This window comes from Excalfactoria chinensis, chromosome 2, assembly GCF_039878825.1.
Source record: "Excalfactoria chinensis isolate bCotChi1 chromosome 2, bCotChi1.hap2, whole genome shotgun sequence".
In the NCBI taxonomy this organism is placed as follows: Eukaryota; Metazoa; Chordata; class Aves; order Galliformes; family Phasianidae; genus Excalfactoria; species Excalfactoria chinensis.
The window spans coordinates 119,752,807-119,764,390 of NC_092826.1; positions in this window are offsets into that span (position 1 = coordinate 119,752,807).

Below are 11,584 nucleotides of genomic sequence, written 5' to 3' on the forward strand. Positions count from 1 at the left end.
CTCTATGAGAAGTGACACACAGCAAGTGAATACAGCAAATGAAAGCTGAAAATGGTCAATGGTTAAAATGAACATGAAGTGATAAATAAGGTTCTTCAAAAGTCAAGCCTTTTTGTCAGCTCATCACATACTTTCCCACATCAAACACAATAACACAAGCCGTATGATGCCATCACAGTGTTAGATTTCACAACAAAATGGGATTTTGAACACGGTGGTTCAGTTAGCTTTGAGAAAAAGTCTAGTTAAGTAAAATGTACATCAAGATAAATATTTTGTGTATTTTCTAAATGCTGTTAGAAAGTTTACTTTTGAAAGGTGACTGCAGTGTTCAACTATGATTGAAATCCAGGATTTTATGACTAGGTAGCTGCAAAACTAGGTGGTGTTATCAGAAATACTGAGGATAACTAAATTGAAAAAGGAGCCACACAAAGATATTAGTGCTGTTATCCCACTATTCCACCTCCGAGTGGTCAGCTGCTTCCTGACAGTAGAAACCCATACAAAACACTGCAGACAGGTTTGCACACTTGAGAAGGTACACTGTAATTAATACACCGAATATGTGAAGAGAGGTATGTAATATCAGTATGGACTATATTTTTGACTGGAGAGAAAATAGGAAAGATTGGGGCAGTCTGTAAGGCTGTTTCTCATACTATTTTGTTAGAAAATCATAGAATCACAGAATTATTCAGTTTGGAAAAGACCTAGAAGATCATCTAGTCTAACCATTACCAATACTTCCCAGCTAAACCATATTCCTCAATGCAACATCCAAACGTTTCCTGAACACTCCCATGGTCAGTGACTTTACCAGCTCCCTGGGCAGTGCATTCCAATGCCTGACTACCCTTTCTGAGAAGAAATACTTCCTAATGTCCAGAATGCCCCCACTTAGGTAGGGTGAGGGATAAATAAAGTATTTCTAGCAGTCCAGGCATTTTAAAAGTTATAAACATATAGTGAAAGTGACATTGTGAAAGAAATAGTTTTAAAGCAGAAGCTGATAATTGTTTTTTAAATGCTTGAGTGGACAACCGCTGTAAGACAGTAAGACTGTTTTGTATTAGATGTACTGATACAGGTGAAAAAAGGAAGAACATTTTTCTGTGTTCAAAGACAATCATGTGCCTCCTTCAAATCTGAAAGAGAAGCAACACATTTCTAGCAAAGTACAGATTGTTCTGAGCTCAGGGAATGATGTTAATCAAAGCAGACAGTTTGAGAGACAAGTATAGCTCACATTTGTGGAGAAGTAGATATTGTTTACAGAAAAAAATCAGAGTGGTAGACCTAATTTGTAGCTGCTGTGGAGTAAGATGAATGGAACCATGGGATATAAAGCAGTTATATCCAGTAGTTATATACAGTTGCATCCAGCCATTCTGGATAATCTTTATCCAGAACTGAGCTCCCAAAACATAAATCTCCCCAAAAATTCACCTCTGCATATTTTTATAACGGCATATTCAATAAAAACATGCAATGACAATAGTTATCCTAAGACAGTAAAGCCATTGAGTAAGATTATATGACCTCCCTTGCCTGTAGTTTGTGAAACCAGCCTTAGCCTGCAGGAAGTACAAATTTCCATCTAACATTTGAATTTGGGTGCACAATTTATAAATCCCTTGTTAAAAAAGAAGTTACAAGATGTAATTTCCCTAAGCTGCATGAAAGCAAAAATCTCAACCACAGCTCTAAATTTACCTTGGGAAAAAATAATAACTATATATATTTACACATATCATAGAATCACGGGATTGTAGGGGCTTGAAGGGTCCTCTGGAGATTATGAAGCCCAACCCCCTGCTGAAGCATGTATATATATGTGTGTGTTTCTTCTACGTCTTTTTTTGTGTTTCTGTTTTTCTCTCGGTTGTTTGTTTGTTTGCTTTAATGGATTCTGAAAACAACTGCAGGAGAAAACTGCTGCATGTAGCAGTTCTGCTGCTCAAAATATCAAGTATACAAATCCATGGAATATTGGATATAGTCACCTTGCAAATCTGTGTTGCAAATTATCAAATTCCTTTTGGATGTGTATATGCTATTGTATACATATCAAACATCCTGGAACAGAGCACTTCATGATACATTTACTATAAATATTTAATATATAATACTATAAATGTAGATCTGCTTGACTTACAAAGCTGAGTAGGATTTGCTTCCACATTAAGATTTGTATGGACGGAATTCACTGCCACTACTTGGTTGACTTCCAGATCTCGTTTTCAAAGGTATTTGAAACAATACCAAGAAGGCTGCTTAGTGTTACCACAACAAAAGCAATAACAACACCACGCTAAAACTAAGCACGACTGTGTATGAATAATTTGGATCTTGCATCTCTACCTAGTCACTGGTCTCCATTATTTTTAGAATTTACATTTTGGAATGTCCTCTGGCAATTTGCATTGCATGAAAATAATTATTTTAAATGTAATATAAGGTGGATAAACAGGCCAACACTGTAAGATCACAATAACCAAAGGGTTTTTTGTTTGTTTGTTTGTTTCATTTTTCTTAGGGAACAAGAAATGGTAGTTATACAAAATATTCCACGGCATAAAGTCATTTTTCATATTATAATTCTCTTCCTCTGTCTGCCACTGCAGCTCTCATCAGAACAGAAGACCCTTAGCAAGGAAGAAATCTCCTTTCTCTCTCCCTTGTGTATGGACAACTCCCATTCCATGTGTAATACTTTGCAGTCCATGTAAATTTTTGTAGCTAAGGCTCAACAGAGGCTGAGAACTGGATAGCATCAGTTGTTACTTACATACTGCTGATGTAGCAAAGCACTGAACATCTAAGATGTGATAAATCTCAAATCTGGATGAGAGCCAAAGTCTTAAACACCTTCTGAGATCAAGGTTCAGACATACAAAGCGTACAAAGCTTTTTGCTGACAGAGCAGAGATGGGTTCTGGCCTCTCAAGGCACACTGTAACAGCAACAGTGAAGAGAAAGAACCAGTTTGAGGCAAAACTTCAAAAACAGAAGAAAATACAGCAACATTTACACATCTGTATAGATGTCTTAATATTTTCCTGTTTTGTTTTCTTTTTTTTATCCTGTAAATCTGAGATAGCAGTCGTGTCATGAACTGACAAGCAAGTGATAAATGGGGATCCTTGACAGCATTTGGGAGGATAGAATGGAAACCATAACAGCAGAGGGCTCCTTAGAAGACAATAGCATGGAGAAAACCTCAGAAGTACTCATGGGAAAAGATGTGTAAGTGTATGAAATGAAACAATAAAGAACAAACAGAAGGTGACTGAGAGCACCCAGACAGAGCACCTGAATGCCAAGCCATTTGCTCTGACTGTTTCCCGCAGCATGACAAGGATCAGGGATCCGGGCTTCGTACCTTATAATGCTGGTGATAAGTGCTGTTAATGGGATTTCTACACAGCACTCCATCATCAGGTATCTATTTTACTGCTTTTACTTCCATACACATTCCTATCCTGCACTAAAGAGGATTCTTTTGCTGGGGGAAGGGGACTTTTGCTGCCAGAGTAGTTTCATCCTCATCGATACACTCAGGTGCTTTATCAGAAAGACAGGTTCTGTAAAACTATGGTTGTGCTGCATAGTTCCACAGATGCTTTCAAGACTGGGCAGCAGCTCAAGAGCTTCTGCTTCCTTACTGAGGCTGAAATCAATCAAAATCTCTCAGTTAAGCCTTGGAGACTGCTGTTTGGGCAGCAGATGCTGAGAAGTGAATCAGTGTAGAAAGCTGAGGAGAGAATGCACAGAATAAAAGAAGAAACCCTGAGCAACAGTTCAGAGCTTAAATCAACTTTGAAAAAAAGACCATAAAGCAAAGTGAGCCTGTTGTCCAAGGGGCTCTACTACATCTCAGTTCATTGGAGTGGATGGGCCCCACTCATTATCAAGCAAGATCTTGTCAGAGGGCTCTGGTGTGTGACTTATATCATTGGAAAGTAGCTCTAAAGGAGGCCAGGTCACAGTTCTGATGTATGTATTTCTCGCCAGAAACTGTGAAAGAAGCTAACAACTGGCAAGATGGTTGCTCTGAGCAAACATTTGTAATGGGGAAAGAGATGTCCTGCCTGTGATGTTCTGACTTGGACAATTACTATCAATTGTGCTCGATTGGAAAAATGCCTTATATGCTTACATATATTTCAGTCTGACTCAAGCAATCCTCATGAGAAATGAAATCTGGTCATTCTGAATTAACCTGAGCAATGCCTCAAATAATCAGTGTAATTCCCTGTTTTACCCTCAGCTTGCCTGTACTCAGGACTAAAATTTAGAAGCTGCAGAAACATTGAATATAAGCAGCATCTGCATGCTGTGCTCTGCCTCTCTGTGCAGGTGCAAGCATTCCTCTGAGCAGCCCTAATGCTGCCACCAGGAGAGCTGGTCCCAGGAAAGCATCTGGAGCCCCAGCAAAACCACATTGGCAGACATGCCCTGGACAGTGATTAGGAGACCTGAAGGAGGGTGGATAACATAGTTATGTCCTCACTGAGTCCCTTGGAGTAGTGTAGGTTCTTAAAACATTGCTTCAAAGTCTCCAAGGCAAACACACACTGGTTTTCTGGTCACTTTGTGTCCTGGCTATAGAAAAAAAAGGGAAAGAATTCTGTCTGTAAGCCAACATCTATTCATACAGTTTCTCCCCAAACGATAGAGTAACATTCTGGAAAGGATATTTTTCTGTGTCCATGGGACATATCTGTATTTCTGTCACTTCAAAAAGCATATTATTTGTTTGTATTTTTTTGGTATACTTTCAAAAGTTAGGCTAAAGTTGTTCCCTTTTGTGAAAACGATACCAAGAAAAGCACGATCAAGATGTGTAAGGGACCTAGAGAAAGTATTTTGGTAGTTTATACAGCAGGCAAATATGAGATCTGGATTTAGACTTGCCAGTTCCTCCTATTACAGATACTTTGCAGTTTGCAGATTACCCCTCATGCACCACAAAAAATATATCTGTGAAGGGTGAGTTTAACCTCAAAAATTTGCATGGCACACACAGGATGTTACATTGGATTGAGCCATAGACTGGAGTAATACATAAATGCTGGGGGTGTCAGAGCTCTGTCTGTCAGAACAGAAGAATGTGCCATTTGATTTCTGTTGTGAGCCAACAGCCTGATTCCACCATTCTTTTTACAGGTATTTTCTCTGGCTTTATTTATTAATTTAAATGCAAACATGTAATTGTGGCACCTGGAAATATCAGACTAGATCTTCTACAAATGTCATGAGCACAGACAAGTAACAGCCTTTCCTCCACAGTTACAAGCAGTGGAAGTGGGATTTGGAAAAGAAGAGGGACATACATTTGTCTGATCAACATAGAGCCTGATGTTTAAACAAGACACATTTTTCATCCATTAATACTGACACTTATATCCTGGACATTGCTATTTTCTGCTTACCCTCATTGCAGTGTTGTTTAGAAAGGCATTTCAATATGCATGATGCATTTTAGCCTCAGAACACTGAGCTGGCAGTAAGTGTGTGCTCACTACTGAAAATCTAGGGAAAAATTATAGGTTCCAATGAAAAAACTGTAAATAAAAGATTAGTTCATACAAACAAAAATGTTGACCAGCTTTGGTTTTAACGTAAACAACAACAAAAATAGAAGACGGGCAATAGGTTTAACTGAAAGTCAGAAAGATTATATGAACCACAGAACCACGGAATCACAGAATATCCCAAGTTGGAAGTGATTCATAAGGATTAATGAGTTACAACTCCAGGCTCCACACCGCACCAACCAGAATTTAAATCCTATGTCTGAAAGGTGGTTTAGCAGTCCTGGTAGTTTCACACTTTGGTTATTGTGATACCATTTGATACAATGGCAATATTGGTGAACAAAAATGAGGACAAAGTTGTAATATCTAAGATTCAGAAATGTGTACTTTCTGAGCTTACCCTTAATGTCCAGTCTAACCATCCTAATGCAATATAACAAAGGAACTATGGTAATTATGTGCCTAGAATATCAATAAATCAGGTATTCTGTAATATTCAATACATATTCTTACCTCTCATACATAACCAGAGAACTATGTCCATAAAATCATTTCATATGTTCCTATATCATTATTATCAGCATTAACACTGGAAAACTTTACTATAAGGGTGGCCAAAGGTATTTACAAGGACCGGTGCCTCAGCTTTGCCTTACATTATGCAGTGCCATGACTTGAAATGCTTAACTATTTCCATTTCTTTCAACTCGGCTGCAAGAAATTCTGTCTCCTGCTCTGGCTGCCAGGCTTTATCACAGCACTGAAATGTAAAGGTTGCAAATATTTCAAGCTGATTTAATCCAGCTGAAGCCCACAGTTGCTTTGAATGTTTTGTTGTTTGTTTTTTTTTTCATCTCTTTGGGAAGCACTGCAATAGATTCTCTGGGGAGATGGTGGAGTCTATGTCATAAGTAATGTTTCAAAACAGATGCAACAGATACCACAGAACCATAGGCTTGAGAATAATTTCATTTGAATGGGATGTCATGTAGGGTAGTTTCCACTTAAGATGAGTCTGTTTGGGGTCCAGACTGTTTGAGTTCTGGAGATCTCCAAAGGTTGGAGAACTCACGGCCTCTTTGAACCACCTATTCCAGCACTGAACTGCTTGCACTGTAAAAAATTCTTCCTTGCCAGCAGGGAGAATTTCTCTTTTTGCAGCCTGTGACTGTTGCTTCTTGCCCACCTGCTTGGCTGATCTGAGAAAACTCTGCTTTGTGTCTGCTCTGTAATTTCCCTTCACATTAGTTAGAAGTAGTTGAAGATGGGTATTAGGTCCCTCCAACTTCACCTCTTCTTCATGGTGAGCAAAGCCTGATCCCTCAGTTTGCCCTTGGAAATTATGAGCTCCAATCTCAGGAACATCTTCCATTGCTGTGTTCCCCAGTCCATTCCTCTCCTGTGGTATTGTGCTTTACAGTAGAATAAGTGAAAAGCATTCATGAATCTAAGCCTCTTTCATTACATTTTAAATTGATCAATCTTTCCTTCAGAATCACTTTTTCCTATAAGAGATCTCCTCCTTAACCTTCACTTCTGTCAAGTTCTTAGACCAGGAAGACCTCACAGGAGTTCACATTCAGTGACAACAGTGAGCAGTGAAAGGACTTGCTCTCAAACAAAGCACAGCTGAATCACAGCAAGTTTCTCCCAGTGGCAGCTCTCTATGTGTGGTAGGTCTTTAAAGCCATCTGCTTTTCTGAGCTGTGCTGGCATCTGGGACTATTTTTGTCTTCACCTAACATAAGGAGCAGAGATAGAAGGGTTAAGAAATGTAATGCACTTCTTCTCATCCTCAATGAGTCAAAATGAGTTCATTTCACACTTGAGAGGCAGAATCGAGCAGGAGAATGTTAAACAATTTTCACAGAATGCTCCTTAGATAAACAAGTCCCTGTGACAGCCCATGTTGCTCCCAGCTTGCTGTCCCTAAAGCTGTCACAGCCCCAGCCCCACATAATACTGTGTTTTGTGGACCAGTGAGAATGGTGAGCTGTCTCTCTGGCATCGTATCTCTGATTCCTCAACTGACAATGAACTGTCACCTCTGCACGGGGCACAAATGTTTTCCTAGTGAGTGAGGTTTCTCAGATGAAAACCAGCTCATGTGTCAGCTGACACCTGTCCCTACTTATTTTTCTCAGCAATTCACCAAAAAATATACCCGAAAGAGATATGGAGGAGTCCCTCTGCTCATCTCTACTTGGTCTGGTCTGGGGTCTGCCAAGCACACAGTGAGCATTCTCACTCCTGCTCCTGGATCATCCCTCACGGATATGCTGGCAGTCCTTCTGCCTCCTCTGTGGCCCGCATGCCTTGTTTCACTTTGCTTTGAAAACAGGGCCAGAGAAGGAAGGAGATGATGGACATTTTGTTCTGAAATTGATTTGGTCCACAGCAAGGGCTGCACTAGCCATGGGAGCTAAGGGTCCTGTAGTGCAGATGATTTTAGACACTATAACCAATTCCTCAGATCTTCTAGTGAGCAGGAGGTGACACTACCACAGGCAGCCTGTTCCTCTGCTTCACCTGCTGATCAGGAAAATGAATTTGCTTCCTTAAATCTTTGTCACTTAAAGTTAAAACCATGACATCTTATTTCTTACCTGCAGCAAGTAGGAGATCATGATCTACTTCACTTTTCGCTGTTCTCTTAACTCTTCTCCCAGGATTTTTCAGACTGAACAAATTTCCTCAAATCTTCTTAACCCGTGTCTGTGGCTGCTGATCACTCTCATGGCTCCTTGCAGGTCTGCGTGCATCTGAGTGCTGCTTGATGGCTGCGTGTAGCTTTTTGGAAAGCAGCAGCTGCCTCATTACAGCTGCAGCCGAGGCCCTACTTGCTTTCAGTTTACCTTGAAAGTCAAGCGACTGTGGAAAGGAGGTAATTCCTCCCTGCAATCAGCTTCCTAAAGGGGATTAAGATGGCTCTTCTTGTTTGCAGAAAGGTCTGAATCTTTTTTTTTCTTAATGAAACTCGCTTTAAGTTAAAACAGAAAATACTACAAATGTAGAGGTCTCACTCAAGAGCTCCATTCACCAGCAAAAATCTCTACCATAAAAGACAGTCGATGACCAAAGCCATAAGCTTTTGATTTATTCATTTATTTTCAGTAAGATAAAAAATATTCATATGCCTCTGACTGTTTTAATGGAAACAGTTACCAATCCAGGTGATTCTTAGCACAGTTGTCTCCCAAACACATTTCAGATGTTATTCTTTAAAACTCGAGTACATGCATTCTAGAATAACGTATCCTTTTGAAGATTTATCACACAAATGATGTCACTTTGCTAATGACTTGGGCATTAACTTTCATCTTAACATGCCGCACTCCCTGAAAAAAAAATTTCTGTGTTTAAATCTCTGGTTGCTTTCCATTGAATCAGAATGTACATTTAGTAACAGCATCTTGCCATTCCCCTGTGTTGTTGTGACTTAGCCAATCTCTGTGAACTGCAGACATCAGCCATCAGCTGGCATGTCAGCACTACTTAATGTTTAAGGTACTGCACGTTCCTATTTTCTTCCAATTTTCACAAAAGCTTTTGCTACTACCGTTTCTTCTAGAGTGAAGTGCTCTTTAGATATACTTCCACATTTGTGCATGGCCTGGGTCTGCTCAGTTTAAATAAGGATGGCTATTTCAACCCTTCACATGGGGTGTTTAATACAGCGAGTGATTCCTCCCTCTCCCCAGGGCAGAGGGGTGCCAGCTGTCGGACTCGCTGCCTCTTGGGTTGACAGCAGCCAGCATCCCATAGAAGCTGGGCCAGCAGTCCTGGCTGAGCAGCTCCACAGCACCTGCAGGAAGAAGCAGCTGACTGTGTCTGAGAGGCTGCAGCTCCTGCTGGCATCTTGAATGCAGCTGCTTTCCTCCCTCTGAGTGAGAAAATGGGTCTAACTGCATATAGATAGGAAGGTTAGCATGTCACCCTTTCCTGCTGCAGTCTGCCTGTGGATCCAGCTGACAAGGAAATGCTGGGCTGTGCTGGGTAGGTGTGATTTCTCACTGTACTGATGTGGATCAGACAAAACCCCCATGAAGCCACGATGCCTCTATGACACAGTAATATGAAACAGGCTCCTCAATCCCACCCTCAATGACTGGAATGGGCCAGCACCCACTGCACTGTGGGAGAAAGGAGCCTGGCAGAGATATCGTGACACTGTTATACAAATGTTTGCAAGTATTTTCTTTCCCCACAGTCAAGAGACACAGATAAAAAATAAAAAATAAAAAAATAAAAAATAAAAATCATTCAAATTCATTCAGTTTCTTGGATTCATGCTTATGGAGCACATCAATTAAATTTGTATTTCCAACCAGCAGATTTACACATTATGCCACAGCCTGGCTGCCCTGCCTCGTATTTCTCCCTGTATAGATCCTATAACAAAACTTCCTGTAAGGTCAGCTAATGACTGAGATCAGACTGAGGCAAGACAGAACTGTATTTGTGAATCACAAAACACAAACGCTACAAAAGCTAAATCTGAGGGATTGATTAAAGGGGGCAGTCAAAGAAAGGGGAGAAACATGCTGAGAACAGCTGACAGAGGTACCTAGCACTGCATTTAGGTTTACAGATGCAAAAAGAGTTGGGAGACCTCTAGAGGCAAAGGGCTGCCTGGCGGATTGAAGCAGTCCGCGGGCTCTCCTCAGGTGATGCTCTCAGGTTTCCACAGTGACTTCGCCCACAGCAGGACACAGAGTGGCCGTGGGTCAGGAATCACAAGTATCTGAGACAGGAAAAGGAAGACCTGGGACAAGAATGAACAAGCTTCCCACTTAATTCCTAAGTGCTCAAAGAGCTCCTTCTATACTTCTAGCACAGGATTTCTTACTGATCTTCAGTGTGAAGCAGCCTCTAACTGGTTGGTAAGAAAGTACAGAAGACTGGAATGATTTCTAAGCCATTTTTTAACAGGCATCTTTTTAAGAGTCACAGGGAAATCCACCCAAGTACTCAGATCCCATAGTTCTGAAAAGACTGAAAGGAGCTGTGCTGTCTTTCCTTCCAAGAGCATGAAGCATTTTGGAGGAAGGAGTAGCTTCAAGGTGCCAGGTTTCTTGGTTAGTTTGTACACCTTCTGGACTTCAAAACCCATATTCATCATCAATTTTTTTCTCCAGACAAAAATCCTCAAATCAGGAAGCAACCCAATTCCTAGAACATGAGACAGTAGATGAGAAAATATGCACTACCGTCATTACTGCATGGAATAAATGACATTTTTCAATACAGAGGCTACTTACCTAATTTCCAAGCAATAATGAATGCAGGAAGCAGAACCTAGAAGGAATCTGGTTTTTCAAGCAATTTGTTTGGGTTTTTTTTTAGAGCACTTGATGCATTCACCATCCAGCTACAGCCTGCTGTGTTTGCAGACAGTGCTGCAATTAATGCTTGGTCTTTTTTCTGCTCAAATCACAGATGTTTCATGAAAACATGGAACAGACCATTAGTGACCAACACGCAGAATGCTGCTCAAGTGGGTTGCTAAGCATTATCTAGAAATTCCCTGAGAGCAGCAAAGAGAATATGACATTCTCCGGAGGTAGCAAAGGTATCTTTAATAGCACCTTAAGTGCTGCACAAATTTGGTGTGATGCAGTTGAAGAGACTGGTTTATAAACAGAAAATAGATTATCTTCAAAGGCTGGCAATAAATGAGGTAAAAATCATTTGAGGGAAAGAGGAAAAAAGAGCTAAATTGTTGCAAGAAGTGCATTTAGCGATAAAAAGTACATCCAGTAACCTAAAATTCAAGCTGTGTGGAGAATTGTATACACTTCTAGACTCTGAAATATGTGAACATATGAAACAGTGTTATGATATTTGACCCCATTTTGCTGTACAAATCTACATATTACATCCTGCTGGAGCAACAGCAATGCTTCAGAAGGAAGACTTGCAGTCCTGAGCCCAGCACAACTCCTGGAGAGTAGATGAATCCCCAGAGGTGACCACAAAGGCTGAGTGCAAAGTAAGAAGGACTGCAGTAGGGAATCTGGGGCAGATCTGCATGAAGATTC